Raw genomic sequence first — 8,286 nt, forward strand, 5'->3', positions numbered from 1 at the left:
TAGCTAACTCCAACATTCACATATAGAGTGTCTATGGTTGTTCCGAAATATATAAAGATGTGTCGACATGATAGGTCGAAACATTGTATACGTGTCTATGGTATCTCAAGATTACATAATATACAATACAAGTTGATTAAGTTATGGTTGGAATAGATTTGTTACCAATTTTCACGTAGCTAAAATGAGAAAAATTATTCAATCTTGTTTTACCCATAACTTCTTCATTTTAAATCCGTTTTGAGTGAATCAAATTGCTATGGTTTCATATTGAACTCTATTTTATGAATCTGAACAGAAAAAGTATAGGTTTATAGTCAGAAAAATAAGTTACAAGTCATTTTTGTAAAGGTAGTCATTTTAGTCGAAAGAACGACGTCTAGATGACCATTTTAGAAAACATACTTCCACTTTGAGTTTAACCATATTTTTTGGATATAGTTTCATGTTCATAATAAAAATCATTTTCTCAGAATAACAACTTTTAAATCAAAGTTTATCATAGTTTTTAATTAACTAACCCAAAACAACCCGCGGTGTTACTACGACGGCGTAAATCCGGTTTTACGGTGTTTTTAGTGTTTCCAGGTTTTAAATCATTAAGTTAGCATATCATATAGATATAGAACATGTGTTTAGTTGATTTTAAAAGTCAAGTTAGAAGGATTAACTTTTGTTTGCGAACAAGTTTAGAATTAACTAAACTATGTTCTAGTGATTACAAGTTTAAACCTTCGAATAAGATAGCTTTATATGTATGAATTGAATGATGTTATGAACATCATTACTACCTTAAGTTCCTTGGATAAACCTACTGAAAAAGAGAAAAATGGATCTAGCTTCAACGGATCCTTGGATGGCTCGAAGTTCTTGAAGCAGAATCATGACACGAAAACAAGTTCAAGTAAGATCATCACTTGAAATAACATTGTTATTGTTATAGAAATTGAACCAAAGTTTGAATATGATTATTACCTTATATTAGAATGATAACCTACTGTAAGAAAAAAAGATTTCTTGAGGTTGGATGATCACCTTACAAGATTGGAAGTGAGCTAGCAAACTTGAAAGTATTCTTGATTTTATGTAACTAGAACTTGTAAAATATATGAAGAACACTTAGAACTTGAAGATAGAACTTGAGAGAGATCAACTAGATGAAGAAAATTGAAGAATGAAAGTGTTTGTAGGTGTTTTTGGTCGTTGGTGTATGGATTAGATATAAAGGATATGTAATTTTGTTTTCATGTAAATAAGTCATGAATGATTACTCATATTTTTGTAATTTTATGAGATATTTCATTCTAGTTGCCAAATGATGGTTCCCACATGTGTTAGGTGACTCACATGGGCTGCTAAGAGCTGATAATTAGAGTGTATATACCAATAGTACATACATCTAAAAGCTGTGTATTGTACGAGTACGAATACAGGTGCATACGAGTAGAATTGTTGATGAAACTGAACGAGGATGTAATTGTAAGCATTTTTGTTAAGTAGAAGTATTTTGATAAGTGTCTTGAAGTCTTTCAAAAGTGTATGAATACATATTAAAACACTACATGTATATACATTTTAACTGAGTCGTTAAGTCATCGTTAGTCGTTACATGTAAATGTTGTTTTGAAACCTTTAGGTTAACGATCTTGTTGAATGTTGGTAACCCATTGTTTATTATAACAAATGAGATGTTAAATTATTATATTATCATGATATTATGATATATAATTTATCTTAGTATGATGTATATACAGTTAAATGTCGTTACAACGATAATCGTTACATATATGTCTCGTTTCGAAATCATTAAGTTAGTAGTCTTATTTTTCCATATGTATTTCATTGTTAATACACTTAATAATATATTTACTTATCATTTAACATAATTAACCAAGTGTATCAATATCTTAATATGATTCATATGTACCTAGTAAGACGTTGTTATAACGATAATCGTTATATATATCGTTTTCGAGTTTCTTAAATTAATAGTCTCATTTTTATGTATATAACTCATTGTTAAAATAACTAATGAGATACATACTTATAATAAAAACATGTTAACTATATATATAACCATATATATGTCATCGTATAGTTTTTACAAGTTTTAACGTTCGTGAATCACCGGTCAACTTGGGTGGTCAATTGTCTATATGAAACATATTTCAATTAATCAAGTCTTAACAAGTTTGATTGCTTAACATGTTGGAAACATTTAATCATGTAAATATCAATCTCAATTAATATATATAAATATGGAAAAGTTCGGGTCACTACACAATACTTGGTAAATATACGAACCCAATATGTATTTCAGGTTAGAGGATACAATGATATTCGCATTTACTCAAGATTACATGTGATCAACCACAAAGGCTCCATTTAGTAAATCTTGAGGGCGGGTCTTCCAATATTTGTATCCCACAAATATCTATGAACCTTGGTTGCAACATTGCCCCACATTCATCCCGTGAATGTATACCAATCCAAGTTCATAATAGTCTAAACCTCATACTTGTTCCCACAAATGTGATCGACTAAGGAATTTAGAATAATTTCTTATTCATGGATAAAATATGCAAAATAGGAACATGACTCAAGATTAATAAATTAACACCATAATTATATTAATGAGTTTGAACCACTTCGTTCTGTTACAATACATAAAACAGATCACAACCAATCACTAGAATATCGAAGCCCTAATGCACTAACATGCCCTTGATGTTTTGAACCATGTAAGAGCTTCGTGAGTGGATCCGCTATATTAAGATCTGTATGAACTTTTCGAATACATATCTTTCCCTTTTCAACTTCATCCTTTATGTAGATGAATCTCCGCTCAATGTGACGGGTCTTTTGGTGAGCACGAGGTTCTTTGATTTGAGCAATCGTACCCTCGTTGTCACAAAAGATCTCAAGAGGGTCCTGAATGGAAGGGACTACTCCTAAGTCATTGATGAATTTCTTCATCCATGCAGCTTCCTGAGCTGCCAATGAGGCGACAATGTACTCCAACTCTGTAGTGGATAAAGCAACAACATCCTGTTTTGAACTCTTCCAATAGACCGCACCTCCATTTAATGTGAAGACATAACCGGATTGTGATCGAGAATCATCTCGATCAGTTTGGAAACTCTCGTCCGAGTAACCTTTTACAGTGAGTTCCTCCTCACCAGACCCGTATATATGAAACATATCCTTAGTCCTCCTAAGGTATTTCAATATACTTTTAACCGCAATCCAATGATTATTTCCTGGGTTATTCTGGTATCTACTTGTCAAGCTAAGAGCACATGACACATCCAGTCTAGTACATATCATTGCATACATGATTGACCCAATAGCAGATGCGTATGGGACTTTCTTCATTCTGTCTTCTTCATCTTTCGTGGTAGGGCACTGAGATGAACTGAGAAGCGTTCCTCTTTGAATAGGTACTAAACCTTTCTTAGAGTTCTCCATCTTGAACCTTTTCAAGATCTTTTCAATGTATGCACTTTGATTCAAACCTATCAATTTCTTGGATCTATCCCTGTAGATCCCAATCCCCAAAACGTATTGTGCTTCTCCAAGATCCTTAATGGAGAAGCATTTACTTAGCCAAGTTTTAACTCCTTGCATTGCCGGAATATCATTTCCAAATAACAATATATCATCCACATATAGTACAAGGAACATGATAGTGCTCCCACTAGCTTTCTTGTATACACAAGCTTCATCACCGTTTTTAATGAAGCCAAATTTCTTGCCTCCACATTAAAATGATGATTCCACATTCTAGATGCTTTTTTCAATCCGTAGATTGACTTCTTTAACATGCATACCTTTTTAGGATATTTCGGATCAACAAAACCTTCAGGCTGAACCATATAGACATCTTCCTCAAGATGTCCATTTAGGAAAGCGGTCTTGACATCCATTTGCCATATTTCATAATCATAATGAGCATCAATGGCAAGTAATATCCTAATAGACTTTAGTATTGCCACAGGCGAAAAAGTTTCATCATAGTCAACCCCTTGAGTTTGAGTGAAACCTTTTGCTACAAGTCTAGCTTTGTATGTATCCAAGTTACCATGTATGTCGGTTTTCATTTTGAAAAGCCATTTACAATCAACTAGCCTTGAGCCAGTAGGTTGTGCAACAAGTTCCCAAACTTGGTTGTCATACATGGATTGCATCTCAGCGTTCATGGATTCCTGCCATTTATCCTTATCAATCCTTGATAAAGCATCTTGGTAGTTTGTGGGTTCATCCAAATCAACCACATAGCAACCATCCATGAGAAACCGATATCTCTCAGGAGGATTACTAATCCTACCAGATCTGTGAACGTCTTGTATATTTTGATCATCCATTTGATCATTCTCAACATTTTCATGTTAAGTGCTAGTGTCAACCAATTGTGTATCATCTACTTGATCTTGAACCTCTTCAAGATCTATCTTCCTTTCACTATTTCCTTCCATTAGAAACTTAGTTTCAAGGAATTCAGCCTTCCGAGCAACAAATACATTCTGCTCGGAAGGATCATAGAAATAGTATCCCATATCATCCTTGGGATATCCTATGAAGATACACTTCGTGGATCGAGCATTCAACTTATTAGGGATGTAACGCTTAGGATAAGCTTCACATCCCCATACCTTTAAGTATGATAGAGATGGAGGTTTTCCAAACCACATCTCATGAGGAGTTCGTTCCACTTTCTTGGTTGGGGCTATATTTAGAATACGAGCCGCGGAGCATAGACAATAACCCCAAAATTATAGAGGTAACGAGCTTCTAGCCATCATAGATCGAACCATATCCATTAGGGTTCGGTTCCTCCTTTTGGAAACTCCATTAAGTTGGGGTGTTCCAGGAGGAGTGAGTTGCGAGATAATCCCACAACTTTTAAGATGATCTTGGAAAGCATCGCTTAGGTATTCACCTCCTCTATCGGTACGAAGTACCTTGATTGTCTTATTGAGTTGATTTTGCACTTCATTTTGATATTCCTTGAATGCTTTAAAAGTTTCGTCCTTGTGTCTTAACAAGTAGACATATCCGAAACGACTAAAGTCATCAATGAAAGTGACGAAGTATCTTTCACCTTTCCTAGTCATAGGCTTAAAGGGTCCACATACATCCGAATGTATTAATCTCAATAAGTCTTTAGCCCTTTCATAGGTCCCTTTGAAAGGTGCTTTAGTCATTTTGCCTTGTAAACAAGATTCACATACATCAAATGAGTCCAGTTCATTTGATTTCAAAAGTCCATTCTTTTGAAGTGTATGCATTCGATTCTTGTTTATGTGACCAAGGCGACAATGCCATAAGTAGGAATCACTCAAATCCCTTTTGAGTTTCTTGGTGTTTGCATGGAACATTGAGCTATTGTATGATGTGTCGTCATGAACCAATTCATAAATACCATTCAAAGGCGAAGCCTTAAAAGAGAACACATTATCTAAATAAACATGGATATCATCATTAATGAAATTAAGATTAAAACCATATTGTTTCAAACGGGATACATAAATAATGTTTCGAGATAAATCGGGTGCATACAAAACATTTTTCAAAATAAGCTCCAAACCACTTGGAAGCTTCAAAACAAAGTCTCCTTGAGCTTTCACTTGCACCCTTGCTCCATTTCCCATGAAGAGATTTGTTGTTCCCGCATCTTGATTACTTCTTTTGAACCCCTGCAAAGAATTGCAAATATGAGTTCCACATTCTGTGTCTAATACCCATGTATTAGAAGAAGTAATACTAAGCTCAACATATACCATATATACATTACCTGAGGTTTGCCCTGCATCCCTCTTTTGTTTCAACTCCTTTAGATAGATCGGGCAGTTGCGTTTCCAGTGACCCATCTCACCGCAACCAAAGCACGGATCTTCCTTGGGGTTTGCTTTACCAGCAACCTTTTGCTTCTTGTTATTATTTGTTGGGGTAACCATCTTCCCCTTTCCCTTGCCCTTGCCTTGATAGGCGGGTCCTTTCCTCTTAGCCACCTTTGGCTTAGAATTGTTATTGTTTTTAGACCCACCTTCATTGATCATAAGCACGGGTGAAGCCCTTTTACCCATGCTTGCTTCGGCCGTCTTAAGCATGGCATGTAATTCGCCAATGCTCTTATCCCAACCATTCATATTGTAATTCATTACGAATGTGTCAAACCTCTTTGACAAAGAATCAAGGATAAGGTCCGTGAAATGTCCCGTTCTTATTGATTAAAAACGTTCCATATTAATTGATTTCGTTGCGAGGTTTTGACCTCTATATGAGACGTTTTTCAAAGACTGCATTCAGTTTTAAACAAACCATAACCTTTATTTCATCAATAAAGGTTTAAAAAGCTTTACGTAGATTATCAAATAATGATAATCTAAAATATCCTGTTTACACACGACCATTACATAATGGTTTACAATACAAATATGTTACAACAAAATAAGTTTCTTGAATGCAGTTTTTACACAATATCATACAAGCATGGACTCCAAATCTTGTCCTTATTTAAGTATGCGACAGCAGAAGCTCTTAATAATCACCTGAGAATAAACATGCTTAAAACGTCAACAAAAATGTTGGTGAGTTATAGGTTTAACCTATATATATCAAATCGTAACAATAGACCACAAGATTTCATATTTCAATACACATCCCATACATAGAGATAAAAATCATTCATATGGTGAACACCTGGTAACCGACAATAACAAGATGCATATATAAGAATATCCCCATCATTCCGGGACACCCTTCGGATATGATATAAATTTCGAAGTACTAAAGCATCCGGTACTTTGGATGGGGTTTGTTAGGCCCAATAGATCTATCTTTAGGATTCGCGTCAATTAGGGTGTCTGTTCCCTAATTCTTAGATTACCAGACTTAATAAAAAGGGGCATATTCGATTTCGATAATTCAACCATAGAATGTAGTTTCACGTACTTGTGTCTATTTTGTAAATCATTTATAAAACCTGCATGTATTCTCATCCCAAAAATATTAGATTTTAAAAGTGGGACTATAACTCACTTTCACAGATTTTTACTTCGTCGGGAAGTAAGACTTGGCCACTGGTTGATTCACGAACCTATAACAATATATACATATATATCAAAGTATGTTCAAAATATATTTACAACACTTTTAATATATTTTGATGTTTTAAGTTTATTAAGTCAACTGTCCTCGTTAGTAACCTACAACTAGTTGTCCACAGTTAGATGTACAGAAATAAATCGATAAATATTATCTTGAATCAATCCACGACCCAGTGTATACGTATCTCAGTATTGATCACAACTCAAACTATATATATTTTGGAATCAACCTCAACCCTGTATAGCTAACTCCAACATTCACATATAGAGTGTCTATGGTTGTTCCGAAATATATATAGATGTGTCGACATGATAGGTCGAAACATTGTATACGTGTCTATGGTATCTCAAGATTACATAATATATAATACAAGTTGATTAAGTTATGGTTGGAATAGATTTGTTACCAATTTTCACGTAGCTAAAATGAGAAAAATTATCCAATCTTGTTTTACCCATAACTTCTTCATTTTAAATCCGTTTTGAGTGAATCAAATTGCTATGGTTTCATATTGAACTCTATTTTATGAATCTAAACAAAAAAAGTATAGGTTTCTAGTCGGAAAAATAAGTTACAAGTCATTTTTGTAAAGGTAGTCATTTCAGTCGAAAGAACGACGTCTAGATGACCATTTTAGAAAACATACTTCCACTTTGAGTTTAACCATAATTTTTGGATATAGTTTCATGTTCATAATAAAAATCATTTTCTCAGAATAACAACTTTTAAATCAAAGTTTATCATAGTTTTTAATTAACTAACCCAAAACAGCCCGCGGTGTTACTACGACGGCGTAAATCCGGTTTTACGGTGTTTTTCATGTTTCCAGGTTTTAAATCATTAAGTTAGCATATCATATAGATATAGAACATGTGTTTAGTTGATTTTAAAAGTCAAGTTAGAAGGATTAACTTTTGTTTGCGAACAAGTTTAGAATTAACTAAACTATGTTCTAGTGATTACAAGTTTAAACCTTCGAATAAGATAGCTTTATATGTATGAATCGAATGATGTTATGAACATCATTACTACCTTAAGTTCCTTGGATGAACCTACTGGAAAAGAGAAAAATGGATCTAGCTTCAATGGATCCTTGGATGGCTCAAAGTTCTTGAAGCAAAATCATGACACGAAAACAAGTTCAAGTAAGATCATCACTTGAAATAAGATTGTTAT

This window comes from Rutidosis leptorrhynchoides, chromosome 11 (genome assembly GCF_046630445.1).
Source record: "Rutidosis leptorrhynchoides isolate AG116_Rl617_1_P2 chromosome 11, CSIRO_AGI_Rlap_v1, whole genome shotgun sequence".
Lineage (NCBI taxonomy): Eukaryota > Viridiplantae > Streptophyta > Magnoliopsida > Asterales > Asteraceae > Rutidosis > Rutidosis leptorrhynchoides.